The 17,074-nt window shown below is 35.2% G+C and overlaps 1 protein-coding gene across 3 annotated transcripts in view; it reads right to left on the bottom strand.

The window, feature by feature from the left end:
* Positions 1 to 17,074, bottom strand: part of ATXN1 (ataxin 1) — a 654,648-nt gene that overhangs the window by 515,882 nt on the left and 121,692 nt on the right. For all 3 annotated transcript variants that reach the window (XM_051970650.1, XM_051970648.1, XM_051970649.1), the window contains exon 4: positions 14,368 to 14,486. The gene's annotated coding sequence lies outside the window, so the exon portion shown is untranslated. The remainder of the gene's footprint in view (positions 1 to 14,367; positions 14,487 to 17,074) is intronic.

Raw genomic sequence — 17,074 nt, 5'->3', positions numbered from 1 at the left:
CACTAAATTGCTATAGTTGTTGACTATTTTGTCCTGGGAACCTAACCTATTCTACTGATCAACTAGTCTATTTCTTAGCCAGTACCAAATGGTGTTGATGACTGCTACTTTAAAATATAATTTTAGATCTGGTATAGGTAGGCCACCTTCATTTGAATTTTTTTCATTAGTTCCCTTGAAATTCTTGTTCTTCCAGATAAATTTTGTTGTTATTTTTTTTTTCTAGATTTCTAGTTTCTTTGGAGTTTGATTAGTATAGCACTAAATAAATAGATTAGTTTAGGTAGTATTGTCATCTTCATTATATTCTCTCGACCTATCCAAGAGCACTTAATATTTTTCCAGTTGTTTACATCTGACTTTAATTGTCTGGAAAGTGTTTTGTAGTTTTGGTCATATGGTTCCTGACTTTTCCTTGGCAAATAAATCCCCAAATATCTTATACTATTGACAGTTATTTTAAATGGAATTTCTCTTTGTATCTCTTGCTGTTGGATTTTGTGAGTGATGTATAAAAATGGTGATGATTTATGTGGATTTATTTTCTATCCTGCAACTTTGCTAAAGTTGTGGATTATTTCTACTAGCTTTCTGGTAGATTCTCTGGAGTTCTCTAAATATACCATCATATCATCTGCAAAGAGTGATAATTTGGTTTTCTTATTACCTACTCTAATTCCTTTAATCTCTGTTTTTTTCTTATTGCCAAAGGTAGCATTTCTAATACAATATTGAATAGTAACAGTGATAGTGGGCAACCTTGTTTCACTCCTGATCTTATTGTGAATGGTTCCAGTTTATCCCCATTATATATGATGCTTACTGATGGTTTTAGATACTACTGACTATTTTAAGGAAGAGTCCGTTTATTCCTATATTTTCTAGTGTTTTTAATAAGAATGGGTGTTGGATTTTATCAAATGCTTTTTCTGCATCTATTGAGATGATCATATGGTTTTTGTTAATCTGGTTATTGATATAGTCAATTATGTTAATAGTTTTTCTAATATTGAACCAGCCCTCCAATTTTCCCTTTTTCTGATACAATCCCCTTTCCACCTCTTGTTCCTTTTTTATAACAATCAAATTATACATACACTCTCTATGTATATCCACAACAGAAATATAGTCCTCAAGAGTTCTTTTTACTCTTTTGAGTCCTAGGTTTGGAGGTCAAAGTTTTTTGTTTAGCTCTGGTCTTTTCATTAGAAATAAATGGAAATCACCTATTTCACTGAATGTCCTTCTTCTTCCCTGATAGAAAATGTTCAGTTTAGTGAGGTAGTTTATTCTTGGCTATATTCTAATTCCTTTGCCTTTGGGAATATCAGATTCCAGGCTCTTTGATCCTTTAATGTGGAAGCTGCTAGATCCTGAGTAATCCTTATTGTGGCTCCTCGGTATTTGAATTGGGTTTTTTTTTTTTTTTTTTTTTTGGCTGCTTGTAATATTTTTAACTTGGTCCAATGGTTCTGAAATTTAGTCACAATATTCCTTGGAGGTTTAATTTTGGGGCCTCTTTCAAGAAGTGTTTGGTGAATTCTTTCATTGGGTATTTTACCTTCTGATTCTATAACATCTAGGCAGTTCTCTTTGATGACTTCCTAAAATATAGTGTTTAGGCTCTTTTTTTTCATCATGGTTTTCAGGGAGTCCAATAATCTTTAGATTATCTCTCCTAGATCTATTTTTCCAAGTCTGTTGTTTTCACAAGTAGATATTTAACATTTTTTCCTATTTTTTCTTTTTGTTTTGCTTGACTGATTCTTGATATCTCACCAAGTCATTCATTTCCATTTGTTCAGTTCTGATTTTTAATGAATTATTTTCTTCATTTACGGTTTTTTTGTTGTTGTTGTTGTTGTTGTTGTTGTTGTTTTTTTTTTTTTTTTTTTTTTTTTTTTTGGTATTTGTCCAATTGAATTTTTAAATGAGTTGTTTTTTCCTATGGAATTTTTCTCAATTTCAAAATATTTTTAAGGAGTTATTTTCTTTGTCCAATTCACAAATTCTGTTTTTCAGGGAGTTGTTTTCTTTTTCCAGTCCATCTTTTAATGAGTTATATCCCTTTTCCAAATCCTCTTGCAAAGTTTTTCTTTCCTTTCCTCATTCTTCTTCTAGCTCTCTTTTAAGATCCTTTTAAATTTCTTCTAGGAGAGCCTTGTGTGGTGGGGACTAAGTCATATCCCCCTTTGGGGCTTCGTCTGGAAACAATCTGCTTTTAGTCTCCTTAGGGTTTGAAATCTGTTCTTCTCTTTCACGATAGAAGCTGTCTTTAGTTAGAGTTCATTTTGCCTTTTTACATTTTTTTTTTAAAAAGTTGGGATCTGCTTTTAGGGCAAAGAAGGCTTTCCAGGCCTCCTCTATAGGCAGCATGAAGCAGCACTGGACTCTTGCACTGGGTTCATGCTGATCCACTTCCAGTGCTGGGTGAGCATGGCCAGGTCCTGTGAGACTCCAGTGCTTGGGGGTTCACTCTTTACCTTTTGCATTTGTGTTGGATGTTTTATAACTTCTCTGCTGATCTACTGGCTTGCAACCAGGGCAGAGTAGCCAACACTGTGGTAGAATCCTTCTTATAGATTCTCCTTAGCATAGAGTCTGTACTGCCCTGTGGAGACTGCACCCAGTCCTGAGTCTGCTAGGTGTGCGCTGGCCTCCTTGCTCTACCTCCCTGCCTGTGCCTGGCCTCCTCCTCCCTTGCCACCAAAACAGACCTTTTCTGGAGATATTCAAAATTGTCTTTTGCTGGTAATTTGCTGCACTCCCAATATTCATGGGTTCTGACGGTCCAGCACTATTTCAGAGGCTGAATTTCGTCATTAATGTGAGGGTAGTAGGAGAGCTCAGAGAGAAGTATGTGTCCTCTCTGCCATCTTGGCTTTACCCCATGATTTTCTTTTTTTAAGAGAGAGAGTGACCCTAAATGTAACTAGGAAGATGATTCTTTAATGGATTATTTTGATAGGTCATCATGTGAAATATCATAATATTGGTTCACTGGATAATGCTTTGCCAAAAATGGCTCAGAGGGGGTGGAAACCATGTTAGATACCTGGAAAAGGAAACCTGCAGCAGTTGAGTGCCTTTGTCACTACACAACTAGAATGCTTTCAAATAGTGACAAACACAAAACCAATGCAAGTGAGGGCAGCACCCATTTTAACTTAAATGCATTGCAACACTAAATGATGAAGACCACAGTTGTATATCATTTTAATGTCTTCAATGTTAGAAAATAATTCAGAGCATCCTTAGTCATGTCATGTCATACCACAAACACTGCCCAAGGATCAGGAAGTACCACAACAACAATACAAAATAAAATCTCAGGCATTTCTGTTATGAGATTCCTCAAGCAGAATGTGTGAAATGGAGAAAGAAATCTACAGGAAACATTTAAAACTTATGTCATTCATTTCAATTCAACAAACAACTATCGTATGCCTATGATATGAAAAGGATGATACTTGGCACTGAGAAAACCAACATGAATAGGACATGTACCAACAATGTTTTCAAGGAATCAGGCATCTATTCAAGGAAATAAGACAAAATGATAAGACATAATGATCCAGTAAAACACAAAAAAAGGATGTTCTAATTGCAAAAAGTCCATATAAATTATTATAAGAAATCTGACATATGAAAGATGACTTTCAATTGGGAGTATGAGGAAGACTTCATGGAGGAAGAAAGGGATTTTGAAAGGCAGAGGAGTACATTATGGGGTGAGGGATGGGATGAATATGCAATGAAAGGAAAGAGCAAAATAATGTATAATGGTCTACTTTAATTAGACTGAATGTGGAAGTAGCATAGTTTAAAAGATTTAGAAGTAGAAGGGACTTTAGATTAGAAATCACCTAAAAGTCTAACTCCTTCATTTTACAGATTAAAAAACTGAGAAAAAAAGAGAAAATCACTTCCTCAGGGTCAATGAATAGGAAATGGCAGAATAGGTATTTGAATCCAGGTGGCAAATTGGATGGAGTGACTCATTTTCATGAGTTCACATCCAGTCTCTGACACTTACAAGCTGTATACCCCTGGGCCATTCACTTAGCCCTTTTTTGCCTCAGTTTCCTCACCTATAAAATGAACTGGAGAGGGAAATAGCAAAATACTTTAGTGCCAAGAAATGCCAAGAAACATTCCAAATAACAAATAGTTGGACATGACTAAAATGACTGAATGACAAACTCTACCTCCAAAGGTAAAAGGGTTTTGTTTTGATACAATATGATATTGACTTATTCATGAAGTAGTGTGCAACAAACCTAGAATAAGATCCTGAAGCAATATTTTATTCTAAAAGAAACTAAAGATTAGTGAGCAGGATATTGACATAATCAGGTATGTGAGTCATCTTGCTATATTATATGTTGTTTCCTATTATATTCAGTTCAGTGTTATGTTTCAAGCAATTGAGCTAAAGAACAGTCTTGCATTTTCATCCTAATTTTGTAGACAAGAAAACTGAGATGATTTTATAGCTCCTCTATAAAATGAGGGGGTTGGACTAGACGACCTTTTACAGTCACTTCTAGCTCTAAATTTATGGTGTTAAATTTGATCCTATAAACATATATAAAGCCAAAATTCTAAATTACTGATTAGAATTTCTTTATAAGATTATTCTCTATCTCTCATTTGGATGGGGTTCAGAGAGAGGGAGAATATTCTTTGAAAAATTATCCTTAGTATTAGCATTCAGATCCAGATAGAGTATGTTTACCTTGCCTCTGGCTTTACTTATCTCAACAAAATTTTGTTTCCTATTTTTGGTTCACATCTGTAAGTAAAAGGTTTTTTTTTAGTCCTATTTTTCATCAAGTAGTGTTGGGGGTAGGGGGATCGGGAAGAATCTTCCTATTCCCTTTCAAAAGAAACTTTAAAGGATGCCAAAGTAATTTGGGTAATTACTTCTAATTTTATTCAAGTCAAGATAGCTTTCTTGTTTTCTGCTATATTTGCCACATAGGTTTGAGGAAACAACAAAATAGTAATGAATATATTTCTATATTTCGCAAATGAAAATGATGCATTTATCATTTATTCAACTATCAAGTTTTTATTTTTTCCAATTCTAAACTCATCTTAGGAAAAACATAAATCCATATAATACTGCTGGTATATTGGGCATGGCAATCTGTGATCTAATTCATCAGACATGATATGTATAACTTTTTTCTTTTTTTTTCATGATATTTATAATTAAAAAGCAATTCCCAATAACCTTAAAGACTAAATTTAATTTGTCCCAATTAAAGGCAGAATTCATTAATGCTCAACACTCTATCAAACTCCTAGGGTCTTAGGATTTGGAGATGAAAGAGTCCTTGGAGATCATCTGGTCCAGCCCCTCAAGGGACAGGTCAGGTAACTGAGGTTCCAAAAAATCAAATGACTTCTGTAAGAACACACACAGACCTAGGATTTGGATGCAGAATTTCTGATTCTTAGAGAAGGTGGAGATAACTAGTGCCATAGTGCACAGAGTGCTAGACCTGAAGTCAGGAGTATATGAGTTCAAATCCAGCCTCAGACACTTATTAGCTGTGTATCCCTGAGCAAATCACTTAATCCTGTTTGCCTCAGTTTCCTCATCTGCAAAATAAGCTGGAGAAGGAAAAGACAAACCACTTCAGTATCTTTGCCAAGAAAACACCAAATAGGGTCACAAAAGTCTAACATGATTGAAACAAATGAACAACAACTTCTGATTCTAAGTACTCTTCCTAGTATATATCATAGCCTCTTTAGAATTTGGTGTTGTTTCTTGCAAATTTGACAAGAGATACGATCAGCAAAAAGCATTAGTCTGAATACAAATCCCAGTTCCGCTACTTAACTACTTTTGTGTGACCCCAAGTAAGTTACATAACCTTTCATGACCTCATTTTCCTCATCTATAAAATGAAGGAAATGGATTGGCTGATCTGGAATGATCCTTTCAGTCATAATCCATGATATTTTGGTATATACCTCAAAAACCTGCTCTTTGTCATTATAATAGAACAAAAAGTACAGTTGACTTTATCTGACAGTTCATCTAATGACTCACTACAAAGTTCATCTAGATACTTCTGGATGATCTTCTTCCAAAAGGGACTCCAACAATATGCAAGTTAATTCTGAATTACTTCCATTTCACTCACAGGCAAATACCTCTCTTCAAAACTCCTTGACAGTTGCCAACGTGAGAAAGCTTACAAAATAAAGAGGCATCTGTTTGTATGTTTCTTAGTGTCAGAAAATTCACCCAATTTCCTGAATTAGTAAGATTTCCTAACAACCCTGACAAGCCAAATAGCTTTTGCGAAATATAAATACATTTATTCGTTCTATGATTTTATTATTAAAAAGGTCTAGCCAGAAGAGGTCAATAGTCATTCATTCATTCATTAAAACATTTAATAAACAATAAAGGTCTATTACATGCGAGAGTCAGCTGAAGACATATTTTGTAATACTTTAGGAAATGAGTCTCTGAAGCATCGGTCTGGGTATTTGGAATAAATGAAAGTCACTTTAAATAGGAATGCCTCTGAACAGCTTTTTAGTGACAGGAAAAGGTAGAGAGTAGGGAGAGAGATAGCGGGGGAGGAGGAGAATGAATTGCACTGTGGACTAAACTCCATTCATATTGATAATCTTCAAAAAGCTATACTTACAGCTTAAAGAGCTCCATGGACATTTTCTTTCTTCTTATTTTTTTGTTTTCAAGAATGTATTATGTCAAAAACAAGTTTTGTGGGGTCTCCAACACTATGTAAATCTATTTTCAGCATCAGTTTATTGGTTGTTTTTAAAGAATCTATGGCTACTAATAACGAAGATATTCAATGAACAATTACATAGTGCTAAGCAGGTCCTGCAAATTAGGAACTGAAACTACTGGTGTCTGACAGAAATTATGGCTTTATTATATCCATACATTCTTTCAGCTGCACAAGCATGTCCCTATTGTCCCTTTACCCAGAAACCATTTAACAAAGGCTTACACACTTATGTAAACAAATGAACAATTCTATAATGGGGCTAAAAGAGCACTTGCTCTCCTTCCAATTCACAAAAGAAACATTTCTCCCTTCCTTTGAAAGAATCCACACTGGAGGAACCAAAAACAGGTCACTAGGAAGCACACATTTTATAAAAGCCTCATTTCCACTTAATACCAGTTGCTTTGGGAACCACTTGAGTTCATTTCAAAAACATCTTTCCCCCGCTATTAACTTAGGGAAAAAATGGGGGAAAAATCCCCTACTTCCGATTTAACTTGGGTTATCTTCCATCTAAGTCATACTGGATTAGGTTTAAGCTTAGAATAAGGTGGGAGTAACTTTATCCCCTATATGGAGAAAATGAGTTCATTTTTAAAAAATCTTTCATCTAGATTCAAATCAGTTCCAATTATCCAGTAATGAAGAGAGCCATCTATACTCAGAGAGAGGACTATGGGAACTGAATGTGGACAACAACATAGCATATTCACTCTTTCTGTTCTTGTTAGCTTGAATTTTTGTTTTCCTTCTCAGGTTTTTTTTTTCTTTCTAGATCTGATTTTTCTTGTACAGCAGCTGTATAGATATGTATACATATATTGGATTTAACATATAATTTAATATATTGAACATAACATATAATTTAATATATTGAACATGTATTGGACTACCTGCCATCTAGAGGAGGACATGGGGAGAAGGAGGAGAAAATTTGGTCAGATAAAAACATGTATATGTTTTGTAAATGAAAAGATATAATAATAAAAAAAATCCCCCATTTAAACTAATAATTAATTCAGTTCCTTCAAGTAACAATGTATTTATACAAGAGTCAAAATTTGATGCCAAACTATAGAATAAATGATGAATTCAGTCACACCAGTGGTTATCTTAGTAATTAATAATTCACCAAATGTACAAGTGCTGTTTCTTTCTCTGTCATGCAAAATAGTCTAGAACTCTATTAGTTCCTGACTGACTAGTATTCCTCCTGGTTCTAAGATCCTCATCAGAAATGAAGAAAAGATAATCTGGGAGAACAAAAATTATGCAGTGGAAAAAAAAATTAGTGACTCCAAACACAGGCTCTTGACCCTACTAGAAGAATGGAAAAAGGAAGAAAAGAATAAAGTAAAAAGAAATCACAATTCATATCATTTATATGATATTTCATGTGTATCAGGCACTGTGATAAATTTACATTTAAAATTTTTATCTTATTTGAGCTTCATAACAGCCCTGAGAAGTATACTATTATAGTCCCCATTTTATAAATATGCAAAACTCAGGTTTCACTGACTCCTCTACCCTTCATTATTTTAAATCTCAAGGTCTAGTTGTCCAAGTCAACCTGAATTTTCTAATTTGTTCCCATTTCTATGCCCTATGTTTTTGAATAGTGAGAATATTCGTGGCAATGAATTAACAACTCCAAATCTCTCACATTTGAAATTGACAAATTAAAATGCTAAGAGAAGCAGAGAAGGCTAGGGCTCCCAAATTAAAAACTGTCTTATAGTATTAATGAATGAATTAATTAATAAAAAAGCATATATTAAGTGCTTATTATGAGCAAAGGCACTCTGTTAAGTGTTGAGGAAACAAAAAGAAAAGCAAGTTAGTGCCCACATGCAAGAAGCTCACATCCTAATGAGGGAGACAACACACAGAGAAAGTTTCAGTTCTATGTTGGACAGAAAAAGCCCTTGGTCTTCAGAATACAGCAACAAAGCTGCTATCTACTGAGTACAAAGTAAGCCCTTTATTGAGGAAATAATTTATTTTTCTGATGTTGAACCAATTGACAATGTCAAAGACTCTGGCAGAAACTTTTGTTTTTCCAGAAGCTATGGCGGCATGCACCCACAGAAAGAGAAGGCAGGATATATGTCCACAGGTATTATTTCCTGGGATAATGGAGCCAACTGGGGGAAGCAGATCAGAAGATAATACTGGTGGTGGCAGGAAAAGTGCACCACTTTCTCCATAGAGATTGTTTCCTTTATGATGCCTACAGGGTCTGGTCTGGCAATAAACCAGTACTCTGAGGGACACAACTAGTCCCAGATATCTTGCTTCCCAATATTGGACATCAGGGTCTGTTGGAAATTAGCAGTCAAAGTAATGGTGACATTGATTTTCCTGGCACATGATGCTTCCTTACAATCCCTCACGAGGCTTTGCTGCTTCACCTTGGCTGACTTGCTAGCCCTTTATATAGTGTCATGGAATACTGGATAATTTTAGCCTTTGAGTCAGAAATATCTAGCTTCAATTCCTAGGTAAAATCTCAGATACTTAAAAGTTGAGTGACTTTGGACAAGTCACTATCTTTACCTCTTCTCATTCATAATGAAGATTGGACTCAATGACATTTAAGGTCCCTTTGGTTCTTAATCTATGATACCATAAGTTAGGATCTTCCAAATCTTTAGAGATGCCAGATGGTAGCATTGAAAGAGCAGCTATGTGAGTAATCCAAAGAACAAGGTCCAAGTTCAGATCTGTTCCATACTACCTAAATAATCTTGTGTGAATTATTTACATTCTCTGGATTTTACTTTTCTTACTTGTAAAAGGAGAAATTGCCCAAAGTGAATCCTATGGTTCCTTAGAACTAGGAATCCTATTATATTCATTTCTGATTCATCCTATGGTTCTAGAAATGGCAGGCTGATTCCTGGTACTGCACCAGCTCTCTTCATAAGGTGCTATCACTGTTAGAAGGTCAGAAGTAGATGGAGAAAATATTGGAGAAGTTCTAAAAGAGATGGGCAGTGTTCTTGAGGATTATAAATGTCACTAAAATGTCTGTAACTAGGAATCACATGGATCAGACAAGTACATAAATAAAACACTGCAGAGTAGAAATGGGTAAGGGCAATAGAGATCACTCACTCAGCAGAATGATGAAGTGAGGATGCACAGGAGCTAGACCTTAAAGAAAAAGGTTTCAAAATGGTATAGAGAATGTCCTAAGAATGTGGTATAGCTGGTACACTACTTTGGCTGGAATGCGGAATGCATAATGGGGAATGGGATATGAGACTGGAACCCAATGGTGAAGTCTGTAAAAGTCAGGCTAAGGAATTTTTATTTTGACCTATAGGCAACAAGTAATTAGTGAAAGATAATGAGGATAAAAATGACACAGTTGGACTTTTAAATCAAGGAGGCTATTCTGGTCAGTATAACTATATTATAGAAATACATTTAGGGAAATAAAATATAAGAAGAATAAAGAGGTAGGAAGGGACAGATTGGAAAGGAGTTTGAATGCCAAATAGGATTTTATATTTGATCCTAAAGGTAAGAGAGCTGTTGAAGTTTATTGAGTCGGCAGAAGGAGGGGGTTATATGGTCATAAATGCTTAAGGAAAATCACTGGCATCTGAGTGGGAGACAAATTAAATTAGCATTCTGAGTAGAGATAAGGATTGGTTCTGATAGATGTGGAACAGAACTTAGCAAATGGTTGCATGTGGTAAGTGAGAAGAAAACAAACAAAGATGAATACTCAAGCTTGGGTGACTCAGAGGATATTAATGCCATCAAAACAAATAGAAAAGTTAGGAAGGAAGTGGGAAGATGATACATTGAGTTTGGGACAAGTTGAATTTGAGGTGCCATCAAGATATACAGATAAAAATACATAGCAGACTGTTAGAAATATAAAAGTACTAATCAAAGGAGAAATTGAAACTGGTGATAATATTTGGCAGATATCTTCAGAGAGATTATAATTAAAGTCATGGAAATGGTGTCCTCAGTTCAAAAGAGTATAAAGAGGCAAAGAAGGAATAGGGAAAGTCCTAGAGAGATCTCCACATTTAAAGAACTGAAGGAGGGAAATGAACAATATTTAGGAGGAACAGTCAGGGAGATAGAAAGTGAACCAGGAAGAGACAAAGAGAGAAGCCAAAAAGAGAGGATCAATGAATCGGTGGTCAACACTTGTCAATTGCTGTAAAAATATCCCCCAAATAAGGACTAACAAAAATCTACTAAATTTGGCATTTAAGATGTCAGAGGAGACCACAACCCAGAATTGTGATTTCATAGATAAAGGATATTCTCTTGAATAATACAGATCAATAACTATTCTTCCACTTAAAGTACTATGGACTAGTATTGGAGAAAACAATTTCAACAGAGAAGGACCAAGGAACTTAATTTACATGTTTTTAAAATGAGTAGATGATAAGGCAATTAAGTAAAGACTATTCTTTTTTAAAGTTTAATAGTGAATAGTTAGGACATATAAAATAAAGTTTGAGGGAACAGAACGATGAAGGGAAGGTTTAGATTTTTCTTGCATTTGGTTTTCATACAGAATGATAGGATCAAAGATTTAGAGCTAGAAGAGCACTTAATGGAACTGATATTACTCTTCTTGTTTTATGGATAAGGAAAAACTGAGGAGATATGGACAAATAGTAGACAAAAGGAACTAGTTTTAAAAAAGAGAGAAGAGAAACAGACTGATACAAAGACAGACAAACAAAGACAGAGATAAAGAAACAGAGACACAGAGAGAAAGAAACAAAGACAGACACTGAGAGACAGAGACAGAAGGAGACAGAGACAAGGACAGAGAGATAGAGATAGAGATACTGACACAGTGAGAGAGACAGAGAGACAGAAACACACAGATACAGAGAGAGATACAGACACAGAGAAAGAGAGAGACAGAAAGAGAGATGGAACAAGATCTCATAAAACATAGGATGAGAGCAAGGATATGTGGAATGTGGCAAGGAGGAAAACTATGTCATTCTCTGAGAGTGGAGGGAAGGAGCAAAGGATAGATGAAGATATATAGAGGTATATGATTAAGTGCTAAATTATGTGGTATAGGCTGTGGGTTATAACAGTTCAAAGGAAAGGGAGATTAATGAGAACTAGAAGAATCAGCCAAGATTCCATGAACTTGAGCTAGGTCTTGATGGATGGGTAGAATTTGGATCCCCAGCAGGAAAGGGAGGGCAGCACACAATGGAGCATGACCAAAACTTATGATTCAGTATGATATAGAAAACATGTGCAGATGCAGCATAAATGGAGATGAGGATATTATGACACATACAACTCATGGAACTGCAGCAGCCCACAGGTAAAATGTGCTTTTCACATTGATTTCAGGGAAGATATTGTTACCAGGAGAATTTTAACACTAGCATTTTCTGACCTAATTGGGTTTGAATTTTCTGTCTTAATGTTGCATTCATGTGGTTTCCTGCACTTCATAATTTAACATTTGTAAGAGAAAAAATGCAGTTATGAAACCCAAATAAGGCACCACATTCAGAGGCAGGCAGCCAGCTGCTAACCAGAGTGACATCCAAGCATCATTCAAAGTGTTGCTCTCAGTTCAACTTCAGAAAGAGGATGTTTAGAAATAAGGAGAAAAATAAATGCCACTAAATATAAACAGCAATTACAGATTTCACAGGGGGAAAGGGTGGCAGGTAAGCTATCTAGACCATGAAAAGCAGCAGGGAAACTATAGATTTCCTATAGAAAAGGAAATAGCAAAAGCCCAAATGAAGCCTCTTTGTCATTTCTAATCAGCTCATTCTATAACTATCTCGCTATCTCCTAAGTGGGGGTATATTACTACTCTTAGAAAATGCAATTTCTCACTTAGTAAAGAACTGGGTCATTAGTATCTGTAGTAGCAAAGAATTCCACAATTTTAAACTGGAAAACTTAACCACTTTGCAAATAATCCTTTCTCATTATGTGAACAATGATTGAAAAAAAATTATTTCATTCTTTTTACTACTTGTATTCATCGTGAGAGGGAGGCAGTTCTAAGGGCACATAGGGTGATACATTTAGTTTTCTTGTTAGCTATTATGGTTTTAATGATTATTGCTATAGCTAGTTTCAGGGGTAGTTTACTTCCTTCCTAAAACTTCTGACTACTTCTAACTAGCTAAAATTGCCACCCAAGGAATAAAGAACATTGGATGCTCTGAATAAGAGGTACCTTCCCATTCATTTCATGTTGAATTGCCACAAAAGATTATCAGATCTAAAGCTGGAAGAATCCTTAGAAAGCACCTGACATGGTCAAGGTCACACAGCCAGTCAGTAGAAAAGTTAGATTTAATTGCAGGTCCTCTGACATAGGTCTTTTACTAAAATTCATGGGGCTAGCTCCAGTCAAGCCTTCTGACTATTTTCATATAAGAAAGAAGGAAGAAAGTATTCATTAAATGTAAATTACCTGTCAGACACTTTACAAATATATTTCATCTGATCTTCACAAATCAAATGATATGGAAAGTAGGTAATATCTTCATTTTACAGATGCAGAAACTGAGCCAGACAGAGGACAAATGACTTGTCCTGAGTCACAGAGTTAATATGAATCTGTGGTCAGATTTGAATTTAGGCTCCCTCACTTTATCCATTGCACTACCTTGTTGCCTAAGATAATTAATCTTTCATGTCTTGGCAAAGACTTTCCTCTATGCCTGTAATTTCTGTCTCTCTCTGTCTATTTTATCTCTGTGTTTCTGTGTGTCTTTCTCTCTCTCCTACCTCTTTCCTTCCTCTCATTTCAACTTCTTGAAGCTTCCATTTCTTTTCAAATCTTAACTCAAGTACTATTTCATTCAGTATGCCCTTCCTGATTCCTTCAGATGACACTTGTCTTTATTTTGCTTATATCTCACTCTAAACTTGTTACATCTCTCCTATAAGCTCCACGTAATATAAAATGTAAGCTCCAGGAGAGGAGAAACTATCCCATTATTTTTGGTCTTCATATCCACAGCAAAGTGCCTGGCACATAGCTAATATTTAACATATGCTTGCCAATAGACTGACTAACTGACTCATTCTCAGACATTCCAGTCCAAAGAAAGGAATCTCCCTTAGTGATAAGATCATAGACCTAGAGTAGGGAGGGGCTTCAGAGGCCTTGAAGTCCAATTCACTCAGTCTTATCTATCTGAAACCTGAGAAAACTAAATGACCAATATGAGGTGAGAGGATTGCGCCAAAGTCCAACACATGATAAGTATCAGAGGTAGAATTTGAACTAGAGCCTACTTTTTGTTTTGTTAATTCTGGTATTCTCACATAAAATGGCAGCTGGATATGATTCTTCCTACCAACAAAAAACATTTATTCAGATAGTATCATTTTGTTAATTTCTGAAATAAAGACACCATGTACTGGGTTGTATTACTTGGATTTTTCATTAAGAAAACAAATCTTCCAATATCCTACTGCTTGTGTTGGACAGAAATAGCTACACACTCTAATAAGATGTTCTGGGACACAAAATAAATGATAGTTAATGAAATTAAAAGCCAATATGTATTGTCTTTGTGTTCAGAAGACTTACCTAAAATCATGTATTTTTCATTCGTGGAGCTCTTTTCTATCCTTGCTCTCCTCCTTACTGGATACAGCTGAATTTCTCCTGAGGCCTGGGAATAAACTCTTTCATTGTGCTCCAATATTCTGTGGTATAATAAAAACAAAAACAATCAAGACAAGACGTCAGAATGAAAATGCCACTTCAAGTGTTTGTTTGGTGGCTCTGGGGAAATCCCTGGCCTTTTTCAAATATGTATCTTATAACCTCAAACAAGCATGTTCATCACTAGCATACCAGCTATCAGACAACTGATCTACATCAAGTCCTTTTGGGGTAACTTTTAGTGACAACCTAAAACATCTGAAAATAGTTTTTAAACCCTAAGGCAATGACTATTAGTAAATTAAATAAACATCAAGGTATGCATACTCCATTAAGACTCCAGTTATAAAAATGAAGACTTACTTGTGGAAAAAAATCAAATATGCAAATTAAAGATGAGATTAGCCTTCAGAGTACAGTTCTCATTTTTAAAAGTTTGTGCAAAGTCTGAATGGCTGCCTAATGACATGGAAGACTTTAGCTCCAAAATGTGTAAGAAATTGATGTGTTTCAAATTAATTCTTTCGTTCATTCATTAAACATGTACGATAGCATGTGCAAAACACAATATTAGATATTCTGAGAGGAACACAAAGATGAACAAAACACAGGCTCAGCCTTGTAAAAGATAATAGGAGAGGTTCTAGGGGTCCAAATTTGTGATTACATCAGTGACAGGAAATTCTGGTGTAGAAATACCCCTCCAGCTATGTAGGTCTGCAGCTTCTTGGTAACTAGTAATCTTAGTTGTTAGGGGGCAGTCAAAAAAACTAAGTTTGTCATCATGCTGGCATAGCTACTTATGTGTCAAAGGGCAGCACCTGAATTCAGGTAATCCTGACTCAAAGGTCAGACTTCTATGTACCAGGCTTCCTCTCAATATGGGAGATAAGTCATGAAATTAAAATTAATGCTAAAATAGCAGAAACATCATTTAGAGAGCTACCAGATGTCAATGAGGTCTTGGGATAAATTCTTTCAGCATGACATATTATGACAGCAAAAGGTTGTAAGGGATTATCAGAATGATTTAAACTATAATTAATATCTTGATATGGTTTTTTTTTAAGGGTAGGAAGATAAGAAGGTAATAAGGAAAGAGGATTTTCCAGTTCAATTTAGAAACAAAAAGTTGATAGGTTTGGGTTGTCTATTAATAGACAATATTGTTTAAATATTGATAAAATCTCCTTTATGGAAATTTAAAAGTTAGTCTAAATTATGAATTTTAAGAAGATGCATGCCTCTTGTCCTTCACTCACAGCAGCTACTCAAGCCTATGCACCAGAGTCACAACAGATCAATGTCCTTGTGTTCCCCATGCTCATGACGGGTTTAAGTCTAAACAATGGTTTTTCTAGCATTCCATTAAAAATGTTTTTCCCCTTATTTGAAGAAACAATATAAAAACATCATCTGCATTTTTTGGCTAACTTATGTTTGCTCTTTCCATTTCAATCAGGAAAGTAAGTGGGGTACAGTTTTCAGCCCTTACTCATAGCCAAGGATGAGCTGCCAGTCATCCCCTGACCTCCAAACTCTACCCTCTCTGCTCCTAAGCTTCTGAGTCAATCATTAATGTTCTCACCTCAAGTGTATCAACTTTAAACAAAGAAAGATAATACCTGTTTACTACATATAATTCACTAATCCTTGGAAAGTCCTTTGAAGATGAAATAGTTTTATTTTCAGAACTCCCACTTCCCCCTCCCCAAGTTTTACATATAGTCCTACTCAGGCATAATGAAACCATTTAATAAATACTTTCTGATGGTAATGAGAATGATAAAACAAATCAGTGAAAGCTAAATAGATTGATTCATGTGATTTATGTTGAATTTTGTTGCCAAGTCAATGAATAGAATGGAGGGGACAAAATTATCTGAAAATGTCTAAAAGTAGTTTGGGTGTTTTTGTGTCCTCTTACCTTTTAAAGACTATGACGGATTCCTAAGACTCTTATCTGATCTCCTGATAAAACCTAAGGAGTCTTTGGCTTTGTCATACACAGTTACTGCTGCAGCACCAATGAGCCTTTATAATTTATTCCTGGCTAGTCCATCTGCCCTGTATCTGAACTGTTTTTCATTTGCTGTCTTCTTTAACTAGAATAGGAGCTTCTTTAAAGTAAGGACTGTCTTAGGCATAGTCTTAGTGCTTAGCACAGCATGGCACATAGTAAGAGCTTAATAAATGTTTTTTTTTTTTTTTTTTTCCATTCATTCAGCCAATGAATTTCTACAATGAAGTAGGATTGTATTGATTTCACCTGTTCTTGGAGCTCTTTTCAGCTCTTTTCACCCACTTAGCACCCATTTGAGGAAGAGTTAGCATGTTGATACATGATTAAATCATAATTCTGAAAGATAACAAACAAAATTCCATTATGGAAACAAAAATTTGTTTTTGTTTTTTTTTTGGGGGGGGATATTCAGATTCATGATGAATTAAGACTTGGTTATAGATTTACATTTTAATTCCATAAAAAAATACCTGCAAAACATTATTTGAAGAAGTTAATGCTAAAGGAATAGATGTAAATAAAGGGAAGTTGAATCCTGCCAGGAAGATAGCAGGGGTTAAGCACAAAATGAAGTGTGATGGACTTCAGGAATTTTGGTGGGCTATG

Source organism: Antechinus flavipes, chromosome 1 (genome assembly GCF_016432865.1).
Source record: "Antechinus flavipes isolate AdamAnt ecotype Samford, QLD, Australia chromosome 1, AdamAnt_v2, whole genome shotgun sequence".
In the NCBI taxonomy this organism is placed as follows: domain Eukaryota; kingdom Metazoa; phylum Chordata; class Mammalia; order Dasyuromorphia; family Dasyuridae; genus Antechinus; species Antechinus flavipes.
This window is presented reverse-complemented; position numbering and strand designations above follow the sequence as displayed.